At 43.1% G+C, this 26,711-nt stretch overlaps 1 protein-coding gene across 9 annotated transcripts in view; it reads right to left on the minus strand.

The window, feature by feature from the left end:
* The window catches only part of PPP6R2 (protein phosphatase 6 regulatory subunit 2), a 176,735-nt gene extending 150,315 nt beyond the window's left edge, over positions 1 to 26,420 (minus strand). For 8 of the 9 annotated variants that reach the window (XM_073329010.1, XM_073329008.1, XM_073329007.1 and 5 more), the window contains exons 1-2: positions 26,189 to 26,420; positions 24,941 to 25,219 (exon numbers count right to left, since the gene is read on the minus strand). The gene's annotated coding sequence lies outside the window, so the exon portion shown is untranslated. The remainder of the gene's footprint in view (positions 1 to 24,940; positions 25,220 to 26,188) is intronic. The other variant, XM_073329005.1, reaches the window with a different exon arrangement.
* Positions 26,421 to 26,711: the final 291 nt, after the last annotated feature.

The following is a 26,711-nucleotide window of genomic DNA, read 5'->3' on the forward strand; positions in this document are numbered from 1 at the left end:
GATGCCATTCTAGAAAATATGCTTTAGCCAAACACAAAATATGCTTGAGTCAAACAAATGAGTTCAGTACAGGTAACTTGATAAAATGTAATTGTCTGTGACATATAGGTCAGACTAGATGATCTAATGGTCCCCTCTGGCTTTAAACTCTATTAAAAGGTTTCAGAGCTGATCGTTTTAGATAGCAGCTCTGGCACATTCTTCTCCAACGCTAATACAGAGGATATAAAATAACTGATATTCATCTGAATATTTGCTACTGTGTTTTTAGTAACTGTGGCAAGAAAAAACAAAAAAAATATTTCAGACTAGAGTGGAAGAAATATTTGAAATAAGAAAAACAAAAACTTAGAAGATTATAGATTCATCCATAGCCCAAGAGCACACTGGAAATTTGATTTCATACTAAAGGTCTAAGCACTCAAGTCCTAAATCCTACTTAACACAATTATTAGTGTCCGTTTTATCAACACAAGGAAATTAAATGGAAGACTTCAACTATTTATCTTACCTATAGAAATTCTGTAGATGGAAAAATGTATTTGCTACTGACCTCTAAAGTTATCACAGCAAAACAGCAAATACCTATATGATATTTTTTTAAATTAAAGAATACCCCTTAGGCCTCCTTTACTTTACAACTGCAAAGCTTCCTCCCATTTCAAGATTTAATAAAAACTAAGCAGCACCACAGTGGCTCCTCTAACAACTGTTATAAATATAATAATCAGGGACTCTACTCATGTGGTTCATGGAGCTCACTCCACCAGTATCTATTTGCAGTTTGGAACTCTCTTCAGACTTCAAGGTTAAGAGAACATAATAGCACTTAAATATCACTTTACATTTTCATACAACTCCTGTGACAGACAATTCCATTTTACAGATTAGGAAAGGGACAGACAGAAAGTCCTACATGATCACGCAAGACAACGGATTCCTGAACACCAGAGTTACCATAATTCTTAAACATTAACAGAATCATCTTTAACAGCTACAGACATGGACTGCAGTTTGCCAGATAGGAGGGCACATCTCCACCCCACCTGCAAACTGTAATGAGGTACTGATATAAGAATGGTCACCAGCTGAAGGTAAATGTGAACTAAACTACATAACTATCCATCAAAACTGTCTCATAAAAAAACAACACTCCACACAAACTTCCTCATGGCTGGACTTTACAAAAACTAGACAAGTCATTTACAACACACACTTTGCTTCTCTACAAAAGAAAAAGAACACTAAACTATCTAAACTACTACATGCCACAAGGGGCCACAACAGTGGTTCCCTTAAACCACCCAGCAATACTGTTAATCTATCCAACTATACTCTTAGCCCAGGAGAAGATTCTGTCCTATCTCGGGGCCTCTCCTTCTGCCCCTCCACCCACACAAACATGATACAGTTCTGTGGTGACCTAGAATCCTATTTTCGACATCATCGACTCAAGGAATATTTCCAACACACCTCTGAACAACATACTAATCCACAGAGCCCTTCCTACTAAGACTACAGAAAGAAGGATTCTGGGTGGATTACTCCTGAAGGTTGAAACAACTGACTGGACTTCTACATAGAGTACCCGCATGGCCCCACAGTATGCCAACATTTTTATGGCTGAATTAGAACAACGCTTCCTCAGCTCTCATCCCCTAATGCCCCTACTCTACTTATGCTACATTGATGACATCTTCATCATCTGGACCCATGGAAAAGAAGCCCTTGAGGAATTCCACCAGGATTTCAACAATTTCCATCCCACCATCAATCTCAGCCTGGACCAGTCCACACAAGAAATCCACTTCCTGGACACTACGGTGCTAATAAGCGATGGTCACATAAACATCACCCTATACCGGAAACCTACTGACCGCTATTCCTACCTACATGCCTCCAGCTTTCATCCAGACCACACCACACGATCCATTGTCTACAGCCAAGCTCTACGATACAACCACATTTGCTCCAATCCCTCAGACAGAGACAAACACCTACAAGGTCTCTATCAAGCATTCTTACAACTACCCACCTGCTGAAGTGAAGAAACAGATTGACAGAGCCAGAAGAGTAGCCAGAAGTCACCTACTACAGGACAGGCCCAACAAAGAAAATAACAGAACGCCACTAGCCATCACCTTCAGCCCCCAACTAAAACCTCTCCAACGCATCATCAAGGATCTACAACCTATCCTGAAGGATGACCCATCACTCTCACAAATCTTGGGAGACAGGCCAGTCCTTGCCTACAGACAGCCCCCCAACCTGAAGCAAATACTCACCAGCAACCACACACCACACAACAGAACCATTAACCCAGGAACCTATCCTTGCAACAAAGCCTGTTGCCAACTGTGCCCGCATATCTATTCAGGGGACCCCATCATAGGGCCTAATCACATCAGCCACACTATCAGAGGCTCGTTCACCTGCACATCTACCAATGTGATATATGCCATCATGTGCCAGCAATGCCCCTCTGCCATGTACACTGGGCAAACTGGACAGTCTCTACATAAAAGACTAAATGGACACATATCAGACGTCAAGAATTATAACACTCAAAAGCCAGCTGGAGAACACTTCAATCTCTTTAGTCACTCGATTACAGACCTAAAAGTTGCAATTCTTCAACAAAAAAAACTTTAAAAACAGACTCCAATGAGAGACTGCTGAATTGGAATTAATTTGCAAACTGGATACAATTAACTTAGGCTTGATTAAAGACTGGGAGTGGATGGGTCATTACACAAAGTAAAACTATTTCCCTATGTTTATTCCTCCCCCTCCCTCCCCACTGTTCCTCAGATGTTCTTGTCAACTGCTGGAAATGACCCACCTTGATTATCACTACAAAAGGTTTTTTCCCCCCTGCTCTCCTGCTGGTAATAACTCACCTTAAGTGATCACTCTCGTTACAGTGTGTATGGAAACACCCATTGTTTCATGTTCTCTATGTATATAAATCTCCCCACTGTATTTTCCACTTCATCGGATGCATTCAGTGATCTGTAGCTCATGAAAGCTTATGCTCAAATAAATTTGTTAGTCTCTAAGGTGTCACAAGTACTCCTTTTCTTTTTGTCCATCAAAAGATTCTTTGGCCAAATAGCAAATAGAGGAATCTGCCTTTGTTTCCCTCTTCTGGATGAGTGCTGTGCTTTCCTTTAAGTAATTTTTCTTGACACCAAGATGTCTCCTACTCAACTGACATTACTTGAAAATGAAAAGGTCTGTGTTTAAGCAGGCACACATTAACCTAACTATGTGTGCTGCAAAAGATTTAGCAGAGACTAAAGGATTTTCTAACAGAAAATTACTGCAGGAAAACACGAAGGTTCAACGTGCAATAGTAATCCAATATGCAACCCACAGAAAGAATTAATTCCAGCTATTTTGTGGCTATGAAATCCCCAAATTAAAAAATATCAAAGATTTCCCTGATTCAATGTTTAACGTTATCCATACCCACTAGCCATCCAATCAAACTTCCAGCTAATGCCCAAGGCTATTTTAAGAACTGAATTTACAGGGGTTTAGACCTATATTTTAATTATTTTTACTAAATGTGAGACATGGTTCCTGAATTGGCAAGATTTAGGAGTAAATAATCAAAACAAAGCACATAACGAGCAGTAAATTTATTTTGTGCTAATGGTGAAGTGTAACACAGTTATAAAATAAACAAAAGGATACGCTCTCTATTCTAGTGCAGCCACAGACTATTCAGCTAGACACGGCGAATCAATGGAAGAAATTCTATGGCCTGTGATTTTCAGAAAGTAAGCTTACGTTTTCATAATGGCCTTAAAAATCTATTAATCCATATTTTAATCTCAATTACCATATGACTATGTGCACAGATTTAACAGTTAAATATTTTCAATATAAAACAAAATTTCAAACCATCTTGTTAAAGACTAAGTGACTAATCTATTTAAAAAAATTAAACAAATGAAACAGAATACTAGATTATTTCAATTTTAATATTAATTTACCCTCCAACAGCATTCTTCAAATGTTCCGTTAAACAATTTTATCTGTCCACATGTATTTCTCACATTACTGAACAAGACTTTGATGTCAACTATATTTTAGGTTAAAACTTGTTTAGGCCAGGAAAATTGAAACATATTGAAACTTCACAGCCAACTATAAATTCTTCCAGACATAGGCTAAGCTAATAAATTGGCAATTATGATCCAAATAAATGTTTTAGACCATCCTGGTGGGACACTTAAATATTACTTCATAGCAAATCCACTCTGGTAATAAATAATTTGACATGCAGATATTTGATTCTGGACTTCAACTCTTTACTGCAGATGAGAGCTAGAGAATGCTCTAATTGCATCAGACCCTGCTGAACAATTAGGAAGCAGTATCTGCAGACTGAAAATTCCTGTTGCACTCTATTGGAAGGTAAAGTATTATAAATCAACTTCACCTATATGGTCAGTACCATATCATCATAATGGAGCAAACAAAAAATCACAAAGTTTGACAGTATTCCTTTAACAATATCTCATGCAAGATATATATTGTAAAATAGTTCCAAACATTAAAAAATAAAATCACAACTACAACCATTCTACTACAATACCATATACATGTTAAAACGCTTACATTCTTTTGAATACTGTGATCAGAACCAATCTGACCTCAGAACACACTGATGCTATCAATTTACCTACATGTTCTGTTATTACAATGCTGATAAAACTGGACTGGACTTCTACATAGAGTGCTCCCGCCGACGTGCACGGGCTGAAAGAGTGGAAAAGCAGCATCACTTGCCCCATAACCTCAGCCGTGCGGAACACAATGCCATCCACAGCCTCAGAAACAACTCTGACATCATAATCAAAAAGGCTGACAAAGGAGAAGCTCTCATCATCATGAATAGGTTGGAATATGAACTAGAGGCTGCTAGGCAGCTCTCCAACACCACTTTCCACAAACCATTACCCATTGTTCCCACTGAGGATTACCAAAATAAACTACACCATTTGCTCAAGAAACTCCCTGAAAAAGCACAAGAGCAAATCCGCACAGACACACCCCTGGAACCCCAAGCTGGGCTATTCTATCTGCTACCCAAGATCCATAAACCTCGAAATCCTGGACACCCCATCATCTCAGGCATTGGCACCCTGACAGCAGGATTGTCTGGCTATGTAGACTCCCTCCTCAGGCCCTACGCTACCAGCACTCCCAGCTGTCTTCGAGACACCACTGACTTCCTGAGGAAACTCCAATCTAACGGTGATCTTCCTGAAAACACCATCCTGGCCACTATGGACGTAGAAGCCCTCTACACCAACATCCCACACAAAGAGGGACTACAAGCTGTCAGGAACACTATCCCCGATAATGTCACGGCAAACCTGGTGGCTGAACTTTGTGACTTTGTCCTCACCCGTAACTATTTCACATTTGGGGACAAAGTGTATACCTTCAAATTGGTGGCACTGCCATGGGTACCCGCATGGTCCCACAGTATGCCAACATTTTTATGGCTGACTTAGAACAACGCTTCCTCAGCTCTCGTCCCCTAATGCCCCTACTCTACTTATGCTACATTGATGACATCTTCATCATCTGGACCCATGGAAAAGAAGCTCTTGAGGAATTCCACCAGGATTTCAACAATTTCCATCCCACCATCAATCTCAGCCTGGACCAGTCCACACAAGAGATCCACTTCCTGGACACTACGGTGCTAATAAGCGATGGTCACATAAACATCACCCTATACCGGAAACCTACTGACCGCTATTCCTACCTACATGCCTCCAGCTTTCATCCAGACCACACCACACGATCCATTGTCTACAGCCAAGCTCTATGATACAACCGCATTTGCTCCAACCCCTCAGACAGAGACAAACACCTACAAGATCTCTATCAAGCATTCTTACAACTACAATACCCACCTGGTGAAGTGAAGAAACAGATTGACAGAGCCAGAGGAGTAGCCAGAAGTCACCTACTACAGGACAGGCCCAACACAGAAAATAACAGAACGCCACTAGCCATCACCTTCAGTCCCCGATTAAAACCTCTCCAGCGTATCATCAAGGATCTACAACCTATCCTGAAGGATGACCCATCACTCTCACAGATCTTGGGAGACAGGCCAGTTCTTGCTTACAGACAGCCCCCCAACCTGAAGCAAATACTCACCAGCAACCACACACCACACAACAGAACCATTAACCCAGGAACCTATCCTTGCAACAAAGCCCGGTGCCAACTGTGTCCACATATCTATCTATTCAGGGGACACCATCATAGGGCCTAATCACATCAGCCACACTATCAGAGGCTCATTCACCTGCACATCCACCAATGTAATATATGCCATCATGTGCCAGCAATGCCCCTCTGCCTGGTACATTGGCCAAACCGGACAGTCTCTACGTAAAAGAATAAATGGACACAAATCAGACGTCAGGAATTATAACTTTCTAAAACAAGTCGGAGAACACTTCAATCTCTCTGGTCACTCGATTACAGACCTAAAAGTGGCGATTCTTCAACAAAAAAACTTCAAAAACAGACTCCAGCTAGAGACTGCTGAATTGGAATTAATTTGCAAACTGGATACAATTAACTTAGGCTTGAATAAAGACTGGGAGTGGATGTTTCATTACACAAAGTAAAACTATTTCCTCATGTTTATTTCCCCCCCTACTGTTCCTCACACATTCTTGTCAACTGCTGGAAATGGCCCATCTTGATTATCACTCAAAATGTTTTTTTTTCCTCTCCTGCTGGTAATAGCTCACCTTAAGTTATCACTATTGTTACAGTGTGTATGGTAACACCCATTGTTTCATTTTCTCTGTGTATATAAAATCTCCCCACTGTATTTTCCACGGTATGCATCCGATGAAGTGAGCTGTAGCTCACGAAAGCTCATGCTCAAATAAATTTGTTAATCTCTAAGGTGCCCCAAGTCCTTCTTTTCTTTTTGATAAAACAATACCACTTTAAACAAAATATTTTAAAAAACCAATTTTAGTTCTTTAATCCTTAGATGCATGAAAGTAACACATTCTACATGAGTAAATAAGCCCATGATTTTAAGGGTTTTTTCCACAGCATGTCTTGGTGCTAAATATTGATCACCAGGAAGCTTCACAACTATGTGGGCAATATCCTTCAAATACATAGAATTTGCAATCCTTGCACATCTTCTATAGCTCAGTTTGTTCTGGATTTTAAATATAAAGTTTACACTCATTACAGTTCAACACATTTTAGGCACAAACTCCAGGAACAAGTTCACATTGATAACCTTAATAGCAATTTTGCTTGCCAAAAAACCAAATCAATGTACTCTGGAACAGAAAATATTAGGACTTCAAATTCTTGGGAAGCAAAGGGGCCTCTTTGAGGCTGGTGTCTTTTATACAAGATTTAATAAAGGACTCTAATAGATTATATACACACGAACGTGAACTTCCCATAAAAGATAGGCAGTACTTATTCTGGTGACTGGGCCGCTATAAATACCTTAGAGAAAAAGAGGACACAATGTAATGTTCAAAGAGCAATAGTAATTCAAAGGCTATCAAAAATTTTATGGTCATAAAACCTCAATTATAATCTCAATCTTGTCTGAATTTAAGTTTTAATTGCCATGTTTTAAAAAATAGAAAAAAGCTCAGGTTATTTATTTGTATGTATTGTTAAGAGTATACCATTGTTGTATACCAATGCCTGAAACTAAAATTAATTTTCAAACAAAGCATTTTTTCAATGACAGACAAACCCATGTTTATCCAAATGCTATGTCAGTGGAACATTCTCTTTGATCCTTGGAGTTGCCAAGTACCATTAATTCAAACTCACTGAAGGGTTTGAGCAAACTGAAGACTGATGGCTGGGCTACACTATCATTTAAGTCGATGTAACTTGCATTGCTCAGGGGTGTGAAAAAGACAGCTCCCTAAGTGACAGAAGTTATATCGACTTAAAGGGCTTACCACACAGCAATATGTCCGTGGGAGATGCTCTCTCGCCAGCATAACTTCCGCCTCTTGCGGAGGTGCAGTAATTATGCCATAGGAGAGCGCTCTCCCGTCGGCATAGCGCGTCTTCACCGGATGATTCCAGTAGTGTAGACATGCCCTGAGTCCCCTGTCACAACAACTGACCACGGAATCCCCAAGTGACAGTTTAAAGAATCCGGTTAATATCATTACTGCTCCTCAGAATCTTAAGACTAAGTTTCAATTTACTGCTATAAACAGCAGCAAAAGTAAGGACATGAAATGGATTGGGGAGGCAGTCTGGGTTTAAGAATATAGGAAATACCATAACAGGTCAGACCAATGGTCCACTATCCTATCTCTGAGAGTGGCCAGTACCAGTTGCTTCAGAATTAGGTGCATGAATCCCCACAGTGAACCACGATGGAATAACTTGGCCTCCATTAACATAGTGTCTGAGCATCTCCAAGTGGCCGATTTATACCACATTTTATCTTCTCTAATACGTGGATGGTCTCATTACCCTAATAGAATAGAACCTCAGAGTTACGAACACCTCAGGAATGGAGGTTGTTTGTAACTCTGAAATGTTCGTTATTCTGAATGAAATGTTATGGTTGTTCTATTAAAAGTTTGCAACTGAACATTAACTTAATACAGCTTTGAAAATTTACTATCCAGAAGAAAAATGAGGCTTTCCTTTTTTTTTTTTTTTTTTTTAAGTAGTTTACATGTAAGACAGTGCTATACTGTATTTGCTTGTGCATATGTGCGCGCTCTGCTTCCTGATAGCGTACTTCCCGTTCCAAATAAGGTACATGGTTGACTGGGCAGTTCATAATTCTGGTGTTTGCAACTCTGAGGTTCTGCTATAAATATCTCATCCTTTTTTTAATCCTTCTAACTCTTGGCCTAAATGATATATTGTGGCAATGAGTTCCACAGACTAGCTACACACCATGTAAAGGCAGTTCCATTGGTAGTTTTAAATTTGTCACCTTTTCAGTTTCATCAGATGTCCCTTTGTTCTTGTATTAAAAAGGATTGTACACGGGAACCAATCCTGTAACCTACAACTCTCTAACATACATTTTATATACCTCTATCATGCCTCTTTGTCTCCTCTTAAAACTAAATAGTCCAACTCTTTTCAGTATCTCTTCACATACAAGTCTTTCTATGTTTCAAGTAATTTTCACGACTCATCTCTGGATCCCTTCTATTTCAACTCCATCTTTTTGAAACAAAAGAACCTAACACTGTGAGAGCATACCACCAATTTATATAATAATAATTTTGCTATTTTCAGACTTATTTTCCACCCCACTCTCTCTCCATACATCTCAACATTGTGTTTTGCTTCCACACAAAGAACATGTATTCATAAAGCTGCCCATCTTTTTCCCACTTCAACTGGTTACAGTTAATTTCAAACCCAACATACATGATTAGTAATTTTTCTTCCTTCCTACATACATTACCTTATATTTGTCAACGCTGAATTATTGTGCCATTATGCTGCCCATTGACCTAGTTTCATTAGGTCCTTATGAGTTCCTCTCATTTTACTGATGTAAATAAATCATTAACTCCCTTTCCTGATCATAAATTAATATATGAAATGCCACTAATGCTTTTACGGATCAGTGTTTCCCACTGATAACCTTTTGCCATGCTGAAAGCGGTTTTCTGTCTAGTAGCCAATTCCCAATCCATGACGGTACTAAATTCTCACCCTATGACTAAGTTACCTTAACAAATTCTTGTGATGCCCTCTGTCAAACATTTATTGAAAGTCCAAACACGTCAATTGCTTCTCTTTTATTCACTATTTTACTGACACATTCAAAGGATTCAGATGAATTGGAGATAATCTTCCTGCACAGATGCTGTGCTCGTTCACCCCTACATTATGTTCCTTCAAGTGTTTTATATGAAGTGCTTGAAAAATCCACTTACTCAAAAGTGAATAGAAGCTTTGTCCAGGCAAGTGGAATCAAAAAGATGTGGTCCCCTCCTATGGCGGCAGGAGAAGAGCAGCTCAGGTATTGCTGTTTTAAGAGGAAGAAAGGGAGTAGAGTGACCTCTGAGATGCTCCATTTCTTAAAGTAGTAGCAAGAAGCAGAAGCTGGGAGCCCGTGGGCCACCAACACACCCAGGATGGGAGGGTGGCAGCAGCAGCCACACCCTAGGCTACTGATTGATTAGGAGATGAAATTTATTTTTTGTAGGGATAACTGATTGAAATGAAATGTGACAAAATTGATTGGGAAATAAAAATGATACATTGGAAAGGAACAATTGATCTCTTAAGGAGACATGGGGGTGGCGGAGAATGCAGATGTGCCAATGAAAATCAAATATGCACATTCTGAGGACACGATACCACAAGTTTCCTCAACAGCCTTAGTAGATTCAATCTCTGGACAAGCAGATATCAGGAAAATTTTTCAAGCTATGTTTCTAACTATTTTAATTATTGTTTCCATAAATTTATCTCATCCTCCCCTATAGCAAGGCTCACTGGATTGTAACTACCAGGATCACACCTAATGCCTTTATGTAAGAGTTGCTATCCTCCAATTCTCTGGTATAGGAGCTAACACTAATAAGTACAGTAACTCCTCACTTAAAGAAAAGGAGAACTTGTGGCACCTTAGAGACTAACAAATTTATTTGAGCATAAGCTTTCGTGAGATACAGCTCACTTCATCGGATGCCCCTGGTTAATGTTGTTTCGTTGCTGATCCATAAGAGAACAGCCTTGTTTAAAGTTTTGCAATGCTCCCTTATAACCTGGTTTGGCAGCCACCTGCTTTGTCCACTGCTTGCAGAAAGCGCAGCCCGTTGGAGCTAGCTGGTGGGGGCTTGGAACCAGGGACTGGCAGCCCCCACCCCCCTCTCCCATCAGCTCCCCGTTCCCCTAAGTTCCCTGTGCAGCAGCTGCCCAACAGGCTACCAACTGCCAGAAGTTCAGCTGTCCCTCCCCACACTGCCATGTGCTGCTCCTGCCCTCTGCCTTGGATCTGCTCCTGGGAACCTCCTCCTTGCTGTGCGGGGGGAGGAGGAGGAGGCGGCGGCAGACTAATGTCAGGGTGTCTCCTTCCACCCCGCTCTTTTACCCCATCTCCGGAGGGGTGGGGGAAAATACAACAGGGCTCAGGACGGAGGGAGCTTGCTGGCCGCAGCTGCTGTCTCAACTTACTGATCTACTTAAAAAGGCAGTTTTCAGAGTAGTAGCCGCGTTAGTCTGTATTCACAAAAGAAAAGGAGCTTATGCTCAAATAAATTTGTTAGTCTCTAAGGTGTCACAAGTACTCCTTTTCTTTTTTTTAAAAAGGCAGTGTACATAGAGTGGGGTCGGCATACTTAAAGGGGCAATGCGCTTCTCTCTCTCACAAACATACGGTGTGTCTCTCTCTCTATCTGCCATGCTGTCTCCCCACCCTCCATTTGCACTGCCTTGTGGAGCAGGAGGCTATATTAACAAAGTGTTAACCCTTGAGGGCTCGGCCAAGTTTTAGTTCATCGTTTAGCAGGAAGGCATTCCCGGGGAAATATCCCACCCTCTTCCACCCTCTGACTTTCAAGGCGAGTTCCACCCTCTGACGTTCAAGGCAATTATCCCCTATGCTTTCCAAAAACTTCTTCGATTGTCTGTGCACCACTGTATTGCTCTCCCAGCAGATATCAGGGTGAGTGAAGTCTCCCATGAGAACCAGGACCTGCGATCAAGTAATTTCCATTAGTTGCCAGAAGAAAGCCTAGTCCACCGGTCTATAGCAGACTCCCACCACAACATCACCCTTGTTGCTCACACTTCTAAACTTAATCCAGTTTGCAAAAAACATTTCCCTGGAATCTAACCCCCTATTTACATTCATTCTTATGGGGAAATTGGATTCGCTTAACATCATTTCGCTTAAAGTAGCATTTTTAGCATAAAGTAGCAACGAGTTATTGTAATCTCATATTTTTAACAACTCAGCTACTTCAGTTCCTACAGAATTCATGGACGTGCATCATCTGAACCTGGTGACTTGTCACTATTTAGCGCTCTTTCTCCCAGCAGCCAGAGCAGGGTAAAGTTGGGGCTTCTATTATTATTAGGCATTTGTATTATGATAATACCCATAGGCCCTTGTCAGGCTAAGGATCAGGGTCCTACTGTGCTAGGCACTGCACAAACTTATAGAAAGACATATGGATCCTGACCTAACACGTTTACAATCTAATTTGAAATAAAGGTTCAATAAGTGATTGCCACAAACAGCATGAAAGCAAGAGGAAGGGAGGATACGGGGGAAAATAAGACGATAAGGTTTCACAGATGTGACAGGGTCGGGCCAGATGGCTACAGGAGAGTGATAGAAGGCAGATATATTAGCCCCAGGTTAAGTAGGTCCCTTTTCCCTGGGTAAGGTAACAGGAAAGGTTCCAGAACAATCAGGAACTTTCTGGAAACAATTAAGGCAGACAGGCTGATTACAACACCTGCAGCCAATCAAGAAGCTGCTAGAATCAATTAAGGCAGGCTAATCAGGGCACCTGGGTTTAAAAAGGAGCTCACTTCAGTTTGTGGTGCATGCAAGGAGCTGGGAGCAAGAGGTGCAAGAAGCTATGAGTGAGAAGGCGTACTACTGGAAGACTGAGAAGTACAAGCATTATCAGACATCAGAAGGAAGGTCCTGTGGTGAGAATAAAGAAGGCCATGGAGGTAGCCCAGGGAGTTACAGCTGTCACACAACTGTTACAGGAGCCACTGTAGACAGCTGCAATCCACAGGGCCCTGGGCTGGAACCCGGAGTAGAGGGCGGGCCCAGGGTCCCCCCATCCCTCCATTCCCCCAACTCCCTACTTGATACCAGAGGAGTTGACCTGGACTGTGGGTTCCACCAGCGGGGAAGGTTTCTGGACTGTTCCCCAATCCACTAGGTGGATCAGCAGAGACTGCGGGCATTGTTCTTCTTCCTTTTCCCCATACTGGCCAGTGATGAGGCTGAGTGAATGGCAGATTTGAGCCATGAAAGTGATCAAACTGAGGGCTGCTGAACTTCTGAGGCGAGCAAATTCGACATTAAGCGCAGCACCCACCAAGGCAGAGGAGGAACTTTGTCACACAGATCGCTTATTTATTTATATTTTAACTAGAGCTGTCGATTAATCGCAGTTAACTCAAGCGATTAACTCAAAAAATTAATCTCGATTAACAGCAGTTTTAACTGCACTGTTAAACAGAATACCAATTGAAATTTATTACATATTTGGGATGATGTTCTTCATTTTCATATATATTGTATTCTGTGTTGTCACTGAAATCAAAGTGTATATTATTTTAGTTTATAAACATTTATACTGTAAAAATAACAAGTTTTTCAATTCACCCATACAAGAACTGTAGTGCAATCTCTGTCATGAAAGTGCAATTTACAAATGTAGACTTTTTTTGTTACATAACTGCACTCAAAAACAAAATGTCAAACTTCAGAGCCTACAAGTCCACCCAGTCCTACTTCTTGTTCAGACAATTGCTAAGACAAACAAGTTTGTTTACATTTACGGGAGATAATGCTGCCGCCTTCTTATTTACAATGTTACCTGAAAGTGAGAATAGGCATTTGCATGGCACTTCTGTGGCTGGAATTCCAAGGTATTTACGTGCCAGGTATGTTAAACATTCGTATGCCCCTTCATACTTCAGCCACCATTCCAGAGGACATGCTTCCGTGCTTCTGACGCTCATTAAAAAATAATGCATTAATTGAAATAGTGACTGAATTCCTTGGAAGAGAATTGTATATCTCCTCCTATGTTTTACCAGCATTCTGCCATATATTTCATGTTATAGCAGTCTCGGATGATGACCCAGCTCGTTGTTCCTTTTAAGAACACTTTCAGATCTGACAAAACACAAAGAAGATACCAATGTGAGATTTCTAAAGATAGCTACAGCACTCGACCCAAGGTTTAAGAATCTGAAGTGCCTTCCAAAATCTGAGAGGGACGAGGTATGGAGCATGCTTTCAGAAGTCGTAGAAGAGCAACACTACAATGTGGAAACTACAGAACCCGAACCACCAAAAAAGAAAATCAACCTTCTGCTAGTGGCATCTGACTCAGATAATGAAAATGAACATGCGTTGGTATGCACTGCTTTGGATTGTTATTGAGCAGAACCTGTCATCAGCATGGATGCATGTCCCCTGGAATGGTGGTTGAAGCATGAAGGGGCATACAATATTTAGCATACCTGGCACGTAAATAGCTTGCAATGCCGGCCACAAAAGTGCCATGCACTTTCAGGTGACATTGTTAACAAGAAGCGGGCAGCATTATTTCCTGCAAATGTAAACAAACTTGTTTGTCTGAGCTACTGTCTGAAGAAGAAGTAGGACTGAGTGGACTTACAGGCGCTAAAATTTTACATTGTTTTGGTTTCGAGTGCAGGTTTGGTTTTTTTTACATAATTTTACATTTGTACATTCAACTTTCACGATAAAGAGATTGCACTACAGTACCTGTATTAGGTGAACTGAAAAATACTATTTTTTGCAGTGCAAATACTTGTAACCAAAAATAAATATAAAGTGAGCACTGCACACTTTGTAGTCTGTGTTGTAACTGAAATCAATAAATTTGAAAATGTAGAAAACATCCAAAAATATTTAAATAAATGGTATATTACAGTTTAACAGTGCAATTAATCACAATTTTTTTTTTTTAAATCGCTTGACAGCCCTAATTTTAACAACACCTAGAGGTCTCAGTCAGGATCAGGAATCCAAACATGTTGTACACACATACAGAATCATAGAACATCAGGGTTGGAAGGGACCCCAGAAGGTCATCTAGTCCAACCCCCTGCTCGAAGCAGGACCAATTCCCAGTTAAATCATCCCAGCCAGGGCTTTGTCAAGCCTGACCTTAAAAACCTCTAAGGAAGGAGATTCTACCACCTCCCTAGGTAACGCATTCCAGTGTTTCACCACCCTCTTAGTGAAAAAGTTTTTCCTAATATCCAATCTAAACCTCCCCCACTGCAACTTGAGACCATTACTCCTCATCCTGTCATCTGCTACCATTGAGAACAGTCTAGAGCCATCCTCTTTGGAACCCCCTTTCAGGTAGTTGAAAGCAGCTATCAAATCCCCCCTCATTCTTCTCTTCTGCAGGCTAAACAATCCCAGCTCCCTCAGCCTCTCCTCATAACTCATGTGTTCCAGACCCCGAATCGTTTTTGTTGCCCTTCGCTGGACTCTCTCCAATTTATCCACATCCTTCTTGAAGTGTAGGGCCCAAAACTGGACACAGTACTCCAGATGAGGCCTCACCAATTTCGAATAGAGGGGAACGATCACGTCCCTCGATCTGCTCGCTATGCCCCTACTTATACATCCCAAAATGCCATTGGCCTTCTTGGCAACAAGGGCACACTGCTGACTCATATCCAGCTTCTCGTCCACTGTCACCCCTAGGTCCTTTTCCGCAGAACTGCTGCCTAGCCATTCGGTCCCTAGTCTGTAGCGGTGCATTGGGTTCTTCCATCCTAAGTGCAGGACCCTGCACTTATCCTTATTGAACCTCATCAGATTTCTTTTGGCCCAATCCGTCTAGGTCCTTCTGTATCCTATCCCTCACCTCCACCGTATCTACCACTCCTCCCAGTTTAGTATCATCCGCAAATTTGCTGAGAGTGCAATCCACACCATCCTCCAGATCATTTATGAAGATATTGAACAAAACCGGCCCCAGGACCGACCCTTGGGGCACTCCACTTGACACCGGCTGCCAACTAGACATGGAGCCATTGATCACTACCCGTTGAGCCCGACAATCTAGCCAGCTTTCTACCCACCTTATAGTGCATTCATCCAGCCCATACTTCCTTAACTTGCTGACAAGAATACTGTGGGAGACCGTGTCAAAAGCTTTGCTAAAGTCAAGAAACAATACATCCACTGCTTTCCCTTCATCCACAGAACCAGTAATCTCATCATAAAAGGCGATTAGATTAGTCAGGCATGACCTTCCCTTGGTCAATCCATGCTGGCTGTTCCTGATCACTTTCCTCTCATGCAAGTGCTTCAGGATTGATTCTTTGAGGACCTGCTCCATGATTTTTCCAGGGACTGAGGTGAGGCTGACTGGCCTGTAGTTCCCAGGATCCTCCTTCTTCCCTTACAATGTAAGCAGTGCACAACTTAATTGTACTGAATCATATAAAAAAGTTATACATAATATGGGATATTCTTGACTGAAGCTCAACATGGCTTTCATCAGTTGGCCAGTTTCTTGTAGGCATTCAAATTTATCCAGCACCTAGCAAGAAACTGAAGTGAAAAGATGGAAGCCACTGAGCAGAGTCCATGGACATCATTCTAGCAGGACTCCCCATATCGTTACCTTTTCTAGTAGCTAGGATTCCAAAACATCTTCCATATGAATCTTTGGATAGAAAGTTTAGTTCTCTGGCTATTGGTATTTAGTGAAATTTCTATGCCCTCTGGATGATGGTGAAGGTGTGAGACAGATGGAATATGTTTAAAAAAAATAAGCCATTGGGAAAGAGACTGATTTGAAGGGGAGAAGTACAAGAAAAGGGAGACAGAAAATATAATAACATGGGGAAATGGTGGAGGGCATAATTAAAGAAAGATATGTAAAAGGGTGGAGAGAGAGCAAAGGAAGAGAGGAACACACAGAACCAACTCTGGAAAAGATTCAGCTTGATCTGCTACAGGAAAATAGAAAAAAAAGGAGAAGACAAGAAGGGAAAACAGATATAACAAAACCAAGTCAAGATGCAAAAGTCACTTTTTTAAAAATTATTAAACAGAAAGGTGATTAAGAATATTAATAAAGTTCCCAGTAACTGGCAAATAACTATTTTAAATTGCAGGGAGTATGACTTTGAAAGTGGTCTTTCAGACTATGGATAGTTAGTAGGCTTAACTCCTGGGCTAGTAGGTGCTGGCTAAAGTTTAAACCTGCTAACAGGTATCCTTCCAAAAAGTGGAAGAATGACCAAAATGAGACCAACAGAAAGGAACAAATAATAGCAGCTAAAATGTCTGAGGAAGAGCAATAGCTAAAGACAATAAATAACAAGTAAAAAGGATAAAGCCATTGAAGAGAAGCTAAAATATTGATCTGAACTTGTTTTCATTAGAACATATTGGGGATACAGTTACCTCAGATGTATTTTTTCAGCCAGTACAGATAAGACCGCCAAAGACAGAGGAGTCAAAGGAGGCAGGGCCGGAACGCATTGAAAATTTCACTGCTGTTCCGTCCCTCAGTCTCCTGGGGCGTTGTGAGGGTTAGTAGGAGGATCTCCACTACTGAACCCCACCCCCCAACATTTAAATTCTTCTTTCAGAAAATAGCTCCAGTATCTGCCTCTATTGCTGCTGCTACTCCTAGCTTTGCTAAACAAAACCAGAATCAATTTGACCTAATACTTGTCAATTTCACGGCTGTCCACAGGGTTCCGACAGAAGCAATGAAAACTGACAAGACTGATCAGTATTTTTACTCTGCTTTTACCAGGCAAAGACAGGAGCAGAAGCAGAAGCAGAGGTATGAAGCAATCTGTCTCCAAACTTAAGACAGCACTGCACAAGTTACTTTTGGTTCATGTTTGAAAGGGTTGTTTGTTTGCAACCATAAAGGTTAGAAACTCAGTTTTGTTTTGTTTCATAATAAAAGCTTAACTTCCACAGAATCTAACAGCGCTTGCTTGAAAATGCTTCCTATTTGCACAGCCCAGTAGATTTTTCAAGCCCTATCTGTATGGCTTAAATAACCTACTGAACTTTCAAAAAGAAAAGGAGTACTTGTGGCACCTTAGAGACTAACCAATTTATTTGAGCATGAGCTTTCGTGAGCTACAGCTCACTTCACTTGAGTTATGAGGAGAGGCTGAGGGAGCTGGGATTGTTTAGCCTGCAGAAGAGAAGAATGAGGGGGGATTTGATAGCTGCTTTCAACTACCTGAAAGGGGGTTCCAAAGAGGATGGCTCTAGACTGTTCTCAATGGTAGCAGATGACAGAACGAGGAGTAATGGTCTCAAGTTGCAGTGGGGGAGGTTTAGATTGGATATTAGGAAAAACTTTTTCACTAAGAGGGTGGTGAAACACTGGAATGCGTTACCTAGGGAGGTGGTAGAATCTCCTTCCTTAGAGGTTTTTAAGGTCAGGCTTGACAAAGCCCTGGCTGGGATGATTTAACTGGGAATTGGTCCTGCTTTGAGCAGGGGGTTGGACTAGATGACCTTCTGGGGTCCCTTCCAACCCTGATATTCTATGATTCTATGATTCATCGGATGCATACCGTGGAAACTGCAGCAGACTTTATATACACACAGAGAATATGAAACAATACCTCCTCCCACCCCACTGTCCTGCTGGTAATAGCTTATCTAAAGTGATCATCAAGTTGGTCCATTTCCAGCCCAAATCCAGGTTTTCTCACCCTCCACCCCCCAACACAAATTCACTCTCCTGCTGGTGATAGCCCATCCAAAGTGACAACTCTCTACACAATGTGCATGATAATCAAGTTGGGCCATTTCCTGCACAAATCCAGGTTCTCTCACCCCCTCACCCCCCTCCCAAAAACCACACACACAAACTCACTATCCTGCTGGTAATAGCTCATCCAAAGTGACCACTCTCCCTACAATGTGCATGATAATCAAGGTGGGCCATTTCCAGCACAAATCCAGGTTCTCTCACCCCCTCACCCCCCTCCCAAAAACCACACACACAAACTCACTATCCTGCTGGTAATAGCTCATCCAAAGTGACCACTCTCCCTACAATGTGCATGATAATCAAGGTGGGCCATTTCCAGCACAAATCCAGGTTTTCTCACCCCCCCCCCCCCATACACACACAAACTCACTCTCCTGCTGGTAACAGCTCATCCAAACTGACCACTCTCCAAGTTTAAATCCAAGTTAAACCAGAACATCTGGAGGGGGGGGGGGAGGAAAAAACAAGGGGAAATAGCCACTCCCAGTCTCTATTTAAGCCTAAATTAATAGTATCCAATTTGCAAATGAATTCCAATTCAGCAGTTTCTCGCTGGAGTCTGGATTTGAAGATTTTTTGTTTTAAGATAGCGACCTTCATGTCTGTGATTGCGTGACCAGAGAGATTGAAGTGTTCTCCGACTGGTTTATGAATGTTATAATTCTTGACATCTGATTTGTGTCCATTTATTCTTTTACGTAGAGACTGTCCAGTTTGACCAATGTAAATGGCAGAGGGGCATTGCTGGCACATGATGGCATATATCACATTGGTGGATGTGCAGGTATACGAGCCTCTGATAGTGTGGCTGATGTGATTAGGCCCTGTGATGGTGTCCCCTGAATAGATATGTGGGCACAGTTGGCAACGGGCTTTGTTGCAAGGATAAGTTCCTGGGTTAGTGGTTCCGTTGTGTGGTATGTGGTTGTTGGTGAGTATTTGCTTCAGGTTGCAGGGCTGTCTGTAGGCAAGGACTGGCCTGTCTCCCAAGATTTGTGAGAGTGTTGGGTCGTCCTTTAGGATAGGTTGTAGATCCTTAATAATGCGTTGGAGGGGTTTTAGTTGGGGGCTGAAGGTGACGGCTAGTGGCGTTCTGTTATTTTCTTTGTTAGGCCTGTCCTGTAGTAGGTAACTTCTGGGAACTCTTCTGGCTCTATCAATCTGTTTCTTCACTTCCGCAGGTGGGTATTGTAGTTGTAAGAAAGCTTGATAGAGATCTTGTAGGTGTTTGTCTCTGTCTGAGGGGTTGGAGCAAATGCGGTTGTATCACAGAGCTTGGCTGTAGACGATGGATCGTGTGGTGTGGTCAGGGTGAAAGCTGGAGGCATGCAGGTAGGAATAGCGGTCAGTAGGTTTCCGGTATAGGGTGGTGTTTATGTGACCATTGTTTATTAGCACTGTAGTGTCCAGGAAGTGGATCTCTTGTGTGGACTGGACCAGGCTGAGGTTGATGGTGGGATGGAAATTGTTGAAATCATGGTGGAATTCCTCAAGGGCTTCTTTTCCATGGGTCCAGATGATGAAGATGTCATCAATATAGCGCAAGTAGAGTAGGGGCTTTAGGGGACGAGAGCTGAGGAAGCGTTGTTCTAAATCAGCCATAAAAATGTTGGCATACTGTGGGGCCATGCGGGTACCCATAGCAGTGCCGCTGATCTGAAGGTATACATTGTCCCCAAATGTAAAATAGTTATGGGTAAGGACAAAGTCGCAAAGTTCAGCCACCAGGTTAGCCGTGACATTATCGGGGATAGTGTTCTTGACGGCTTGTAGTCCATCTTTGTGTGGAATGTTGGTGTAGAGGGCTTCTACATCCATAGTGGCCAGGATGGTGTTATCAGGAAGATCACTGATGGATTGAAGTTTCCTCAGGAAGTCAGTGGTGTCTCGAAGATAGCTGGGAGTGCTGGTAGCGTAGAGCCTGAGGAGGGAGTCTACATAGCCAGACAATCCTGCTGTCAGGGTGCCAATGCCTGAGATGATGGGGCGCCCAGGATTTCCAGGTTTATGGATCTTGGGTAGTAGATAGAATATCCCAGGTCGGGGTTCCAGGGGTGTGTCTGTGCAGATTTGATCTTGTGCTTTTTCAGGAAGTTTCTTGAGCAAATGCTGTAGTTGCTTTTGGTAACTCAGTGGGATCATAGGGTAATGGCTTGTAGAAACTCGTGTTGGAGAGCTGAACTTTGCCACTTAACCATAATGTTCTTTTCTCTTGCCTTCCTGTTTTCTTTTTGTGTAGGGGTATGGATGAGTTCATGACTGCCTAAGATTATCACTTATTATTTGTATTGCGGTTCACCTGGGAACCCCAGTTATGGATCAGGGCCCACTGTACTAGGCCCTCTACAGACACAACACGGAGATAGTCCCTGCCACAAAGAGCTTATAATCGAAGTATAAAATGAGAGAGAATAGGTACAACAATGACAGGGGACCACAAGGAACCAGTGAGACAATACTAGTTAGTTGTCAACAGCTGTCTACCATCTCCATGCACAGACTAAAGATTCTGATTTCCTTATTTTTCACTTCAGATTCTTTTGAAACTAGCTTCTTCATTTTTCTCAACTCCCCGCATAGTTCATTCTTGGTATAATCCCTCCCATACAGATGTTGACCTTAGCTATACTCTATTCATGGCTATGTAATGTTTTTACTAAAGTTACCTCTTGCATCAACTTGTGCATTACTTAGGACTAACATTAGAGTAGCTTCTCTTGTTTGTAAAACTAACTATTCAAAAGAGCAATCATTTAAGGCAATGGTATCAAATTCCCAGCCTGCAGGCCAGATCTGGCCTTTTAATGCATTTATGTGGTCTGCATGACAAACTCAAATTCTAAAAAATCTGTTTGGGGGTTTGTTTTTAGTTTCGGTTCTATCCCTGGTTTTGAAAGATCATCTTCAACTGTGGAGTGAGTGTAACCAATACAGTGATGTCTTCCAGAGTCTGCAAACAGACAATGCCTGAAACAATTGCTGTGTGTGTCAACTTCCATCTCTCACTAAGGTGTTAATTCTAAAGCCTTATGACAACATGTTATGTCAACATTAACTATTTCATTGCTGATTATTTTAGCAGGTCAAATGGAAGAGAGAAGCCTATGGCGGGGGAACTGCAGAGGGAAGAAAGGAGGACACACAAAGACAGGGGAGGGGCAATAAGGAAGAAAGAGAAACAAGAGGCTTAGAAATAGTGGTGGTCATAAAAGATTGCATCTTTTCCCATTAAGTGATATTGAAAAAAACAAGGCATTTAAATAGTAATAATAATAATAACTAGAAGTTTAGTTATCCCCTACAGGCCATATACTGTCCTTGATCTTTGTATAAACCTACTGATATCAAAGAAAGATTCACCACGGAGAGAAGGGTAGCATGTTGTCTTACATTTGTAACCTAGCCCACAGACCATAATCAAATACAGAACTCTGCCCTCTCCACAGAATAAGTAGGAGACCCCTGTTAAGGGTAAGATAAGCACAAACTGTTTTTTAAAATGTGTCCCAACATTTGACTAGTTTATACAGATAGTTGAAGTCACTCATTAATTCAGTTGTATTCGTTCTGAGAGCTCTCAGCATTGTACAATCTTTCAAATTCCTGATTTAGAGACTGGTAGAGAAACTCTGCGAGTATATTTGTATTCTTATGACTTGGAATTTGTATCCCTCCAACTCCTCTTCACTCAGAAATTTCATCTTAGAAAATTCTATGGAATCTTTTATAGTACTACTCTCCCAGCTCTTTGACTCAATCTGTCAGTCTTATATAGTTTATACACAAGTACCCCCAGGATGTTGGCATTCTACCATGTTTCAGAAGTGCCTATAATATCAAGATCCTCTTCCATTTTCAAACATTCTAGTTCACCTATTTTTGTTAAGCTTCTCACACCAATAAATACAGTAGTGTCCCATCCATGGCTCTTGAGGCTTCAATTGTGTTAAGAAAATGTATAGTTAACTATGAATTTTTAATATTTTCCCTGAGCCGTGACCTGCCATTTTTGAATGTAAGTGTTTAGTCCAGTCATTATGGATAGAATGTAAAAGAGCTTAGCTTCCCCAGCAGCCACAACAGTGAGAGCCAAGAGAGCTCTAAGCAGATGCTCTCCATTCCCTGGTGAAGCTGCTCAGATCTCCCACTCACCACCTGCTTGCATCACCAGGGAAGGTGAGAAGTTCTGGCTGGGTTTACTGCCTGCTTACCTGCCAGACTACAAGCACCCCAGGAACAGCAAGGTAGTACTCGACTGGCTATGCCTGAACACAGAGCAATCCATAGAAAGGATGGCTCCCTCCCACATACAGCCATCAGAAGGGAAGAGAATAGGTACAGAACCATGCGATTCCCTCTCTTAGGCCAGGTTAGAACAGTTTACAAGAGCTGGGGAAAGCCAGTGTACAACTCATGCCAGCTAGTTCCGCAACCAATGCGCCACAGGATGCAGGGAAAGAGTTGTCTTTGCCAGCTCTATATTCACTTGGGACGTCTCTCTGCCAGAGGAATCCTCAGCTGGGGGGACCTAAGGGTATTTTCTGCTCTCTTCTCACAGGGACCACAAAAAGGGAAGAGACTATGCCCCTAAACAAGTAATGATTGCTGCTCTTAACCTTTCCTAAAGTAATACATATTCAAAAATTAGATAGTTGGTGGGGCTTCTGTTTGGGGACCCAAGACAGTATCCTGGCCTGAATCACGGGAAATCTTATTAGGCTCCCCCACTTATTAGTGACTTCCCCCAAAACATTACAAGTTTTCTATGCCAGCAGTCTGTTTCTCCGTTGGTTAAAACGGAGCCAATCCCTTCTGTTACAGGCTCTCCCTTCACTAAAAAGTTTCTTCGATGCCTAATAAGACTTCCCATGATTCAGGCCAGATACTGTCTTGGGTCCCCAAACAGAAGCCCCACCAACTATCTAACTTTTGAATATGAATCATCATATTCTACAACAATAAAGTACAGCAGTCACGAGGAAAAAATCCAACACACCAGAAACATGGAAAAACAGTCAACTTCAAGACAATTCTGCTCATATCCAATCTTCTGCCATTCTGATGCACCAGTGTTTATTATTAGGGATGTTTCAATGAAGACATGATCTTTACCTGCTTCTTTTCCAAATTCCAAAACTTATGTCAATTTGGCATGGTATCACAATCAGTTGCTACGTAAATTACAACAACATCACCACCAACTGCCACCACTAAGACAGCCAAAGTTGCCCTGATAGTTTGGGGTTTTTTTTTTAAAAATCACAAGAGTCACAACAAAAATGTTGGCAAAAAATCAGAGATTTTTATCCATTTTTTTCTATAACTCAGACAAACTACCCTAATAAGACCCCAGGTCTGCAAATGTTTACTCACATCCTTAACTTCAAGCACACACATAATTTATTACAGGACTGCAGCCTAAATATGCAACACAAATTTTCTCCCTTCTTGAGAGGGAAAAGGTTTCACTAAGGAAATAAGCTTCAGTTTCAACTTTTACTACATTAACAAAATGAATACAATATTTTCAAGATTATGAAGAATACCTCACAGCCTTTTAAATTTGTCTTAATTTCTCCTTTTTCACTTCCTAATTTTCTCTAGCTGCTAGAAAACAAGACCTTCAAACCAAGAAAGAAGCTTTCACTAGATTTGTCAAGAAATACAATCTTCCTGTAAGAAAGTTCCAAGGCTGAAATCACAAATGGACTTGCTACAATTCCCACCACAATTTCTATATAATCATAGAAGCAGTGTATCACTGTTATTTCACATGTACAATATGTACCAATGCCAATGGCTTCCCTAATTCAAATCTAGGCCATACAGATTCAAAGTCACTCATTCCTCCTAATCAAACTGACCATGGACTCCACATGACCTTGCCAACATGATCTCCTCTGCCAGTTTCAGTGTTTAGCCGACTGTTATGAATGACTCAAAAAAGGCTAGGCTGTAATATTCTCTCTCTCTCTCACTCTTCCTCACCGCCTTTTACAGAAGCCCAGAAAATCAAGTTTCAATGTCTCCATTACAAGAAGAAAGTGAAATTTAAACAAACTCTTTATACAACGAGACCCTGAAACTTAGAATTATTCACCCAAATCCTATATTAAAAGGATAAAGAAAGACCCAAAACTTCTGATAAAATAAGACCCAAAAAAAGGAATTTCATAATTAAAAGTACTTCGAATTTCTGAACCAGAAGGCTATTTTTAAAATAAAACAATAACAAAAACAATTTAGTAGCATGTAGTTAATTGTGGTTTGATGATTAAGAGTGAGTTTCAGTAATTAAAGAACTGATTTCTGTTCAAAGGGACAAATCTACAGGATGTAGTAAAGCAATATAGATCTTTTATTATGCACCCTCAATACGGGGGGGGGGGGGGATACTTTGCCTTGAGAAGTTCTTCTGAAAGATGAAATCTAGGCTGTGAACTTGAGATAAGCAAAACTTGTGAAGGATCAAAGGAGCAGCGAATACAGCTACAAAGCCCCAGGAAAAAGCAGGATGGTGTGGCAGAAAGAATGCACAGGAGGAGGCATATTGTTGGGGCTGGGGATCAGGATCCTCAGGACTAGAGAAGGGGGAGGCAGAAAGAGATGTCTTTCAAAACACTAGGCCTCCCCAGCATCCACAGACTGGAACCCCTTCAGGGAAGGTAGGTGCCTTTCAGCTAGGGATGAAAGAAAAAATACTGTCAGATTCTGGGGACCTGGCAAGCAGACACATCTAGGGCTCAGAGTGTCACAGGGGGGCAGTTCGGGGGCCTGACACATCCAGGAAGAGTCAGTGGTGTTGCAAGTGGGAGGCAGACACTGCGCTGAGAAGATGTGGGGCGGGAGGGAGCAGCGGGCTGACAGATCCAGGGGATAGGAGGGGTCATGGGGGAGGTAACATATCCAGGTGGGCCAGGTGTGTCCCAGGGGGGTAGGTCAGGAGACTGACATATCTCGGGAGAATTTGGGGGAGGAGGGGTCACAGGTGTTGCAGGAAGGTAGGCTGCGGGATAGACATTCGGGGGGACTCAGGGGGCATACACATTGAGGGGAGCCTAGGAGTGTCACGGTGGGGCAGGCAGGGGGGCAGGCGAGCAGACACCTCCGGAGCTCAGGGTGTCACGGGGAGGCAAGCAGTGGGGCTGACGCACCCAGGGGGAGGGCAGGCACATCCAGGGGCACAGGATTATCCGAGGGGGGCTCAGACACATCTGGGGCGGGGGAGATCGGGGCGGCAGGCACATCCAAAAGGGGCAGACACCGTGGGCCGGACTCAGACACCTGGGGGAGGGGGGGCTCAAGACTCTCATTAGAAGCTGGGGGGGGGGGGACAGCCACTGTGGGGGAGGGCTCATGATGGCTCAGACTCCGGGGGGGGGGGGCACAGACACCGTGGATGGGGGGGGGGCTCAGACAGCCCGGGGGAGGCTCACGAGGGGAGGCACAGCCCGGGGGGGCTCGGGGGGGGAGGCACAGCCCGGGGGGGCTCGGGGGGGGCAGGCACAGCCCGGGGGGGCTCGGGGGGGGCAGGCACCGCCGGGGCGTCACGGGCGGGCACGTCGGGGCGCTCCGGGGCAGGCTCGCGGAGCCGCCCGCAGGGGCTCGGCCGCAGCGAGCCGGAGGCAGCACCAGCCGCGGGTCCTCACCTGCTCCGGGCCCGGCCTTCCCCGGCGGCGGCGGCGGGCCCGAGGCTCCGCTCCCGCTGCTCCCTGGGCTGCAGAGGCCGGCAAGGCCGCGGACATGGGCCACGTCCCCGGGCCTGGCAGCGACTCGCTCCCCGGCCGGGCTGCGCGGTCACGGAGCGCCGGGGCTGAGGGCTCGGCCACCGCAGGCTCGATCGCTCGCTCGCTCCAAAATGGCGGCGGGAGCGGCCTGCCCAGACTCGGGAAGGGGGCGGGGCGGAGGGGGGCGGGGGCGGGGCCTGCCGCAGGGACTGGGCCGGGCCCAGGGCGGCGCCGGAGTGAGCGCGGGGCACGTGAAGCCGGAGGGCTCCGCGCAGCCGCGAGGGGGGGGTTGGGAAAGCTCAAGGAAGGGAGCATGGGAAGGTTCCATGGGCCGGGGGAGGGGGAGATTTTATGCGAAGGGGAAGGTTCCATTGGGCCTGGGAACGGGGGAAGGTTGCATGGGCTGGGGGGGTGGGGGATTTTATGCGAAGGGGAGGGCCTGGGG

This window comes from Lepidochelys kempii, chromosome 1 (assembly GCF_965140265.1).
Source record: "Lepidochelys kempii isolate rLepKem1 chromosome 1, rLepKem1.hap2, whole genome shotgun sequence".
Taxonomy (NCBI): domain Eukaryota; kingdom Metazoa; phylum Chordata; order Testudines; family Cheloniidae; genus Lepidochelys; species Lepidochelys kempii.